A 1455-nucleotide genomic window follows, 5' to 3' on the forward strand; every position below is an offset into this window, starting at 1 on the left:
TTATGCCAGACTGTTTGGAATAGATAGATAGATAGATAGATAGATAGATAGATAGATAGATAGATAGATAGATGAAGATAGACAGACAGACAGACAAATAGATGGATAGATACAGATAGACAGACAGACAGATAGACAGACTTAATACAGGAGCTTAGCAGATGGTTGAGCCTCTCAAGACTTGTTGCACAAGAACTGAGTTGAGATCCTGGGTACCCACGCACATAACACCTAGGCATGGCATACACACCTGTAATACAAGCAGCAGACATGGAAACAGGAGGACCTGTTGGGCTTGCTGGCCAGTCAATCTAGCTAGTCGGTGAGCTCTAGGTACAATGAGTGACTTGTCTCAAAATATAAGGTGAAGAGCAATCGAGGAAGGTACTTAATGTCCACAGTATGCACATCCTAGACATACACACACACACACACACACACACACACACACACACACACACACACACATAATTTACAGAGCCAGGTGGTGTTCCTGAGAAAGAGCTGACCTTTGGTACATACTGTGACGTTTACTTCATTAAGTATTTGTTGAGCACCTACTGTACCCAAGTCAGGGCCTAGGATGTTCAGCACAGAGCATCCAATTGTCTTCTACTTCTTCCTTTAAGAAGCTTTGTGTGCACTTTTGTTCTTTCCTTTTCTTTGCATATGCTGAAGGAGTCAATCATTTACTAGAAACCATTTCACTTTGTCATACTGAGGTGACACGGGCTACTTTAAGCTAGTCCAAAGCTTCAGAAAGCTCCACGTATTTTGACTTCTGTAATGGGTCACTCATACTTGGAACACTGCCAAACCATGTGTTGTGTGATCTCGGTAAAGCGTATCACAGAGGTTGAGTTTAAATTAAGATGTTGAGGGCAGAAGTCTCTTTGTGGTGCTGGGTGAGACTATTGTAACAGTCTTTTATTAACCAATCTTTCCTTAGTTATTTGTAGGTGCATCCTGTGCCTGCTGATGAAAATCCAGGGCCATATGGCTAGAGAAGAAATAAAGTCAAACTTTCAACTAAAGGCAAGCTATTACAGAAAGCACGCTCGTTGCAGCAGGCTGTCCTATCAATATGAATTCTGAGTCTTGAATGGATCATTAAGCTCTTAGATGTTCCATAAGTGCTGAAATTCCCAGTTAGGACTAGACCTTCCACAGCTTTGCAGTTCAACGCCTCAAAGGAAAAGCTCTTACACTGAAATATAATGTAGAAGTATATTGTCCTTCAGGTACATCTAGCACTGTGCTTCGGGGGGCTCCGGTGGTTTGTGAAGGCAGAAAGATTTCCCCCAAACAAACACTGTATGAAAAGAAGAAGCCAAACAAAGCGAGGGAGGCAAAAGCAAGCCACACCTACAGACCTTAGAATAAACTGGATCATCAAAGGAGTAATGTGAATACAGGAATTGAAAGTGTGGCCAGATTCTGTATCAAAAACACATG

This window comes from Rattus rattus, chromosome 1 (genome assembly GCF_011064425.1).
Source record: "Rattus rattus isolate New Zealand chromosome 1, Rrattus_CSIRO_v1, whole genome shotgun sequence".
Lineage (NCBI taxonomy): Eukaryota > Metazoa > Chordata > Mammalia > Rodentia > Muridae > Rattus > Rattus rattus.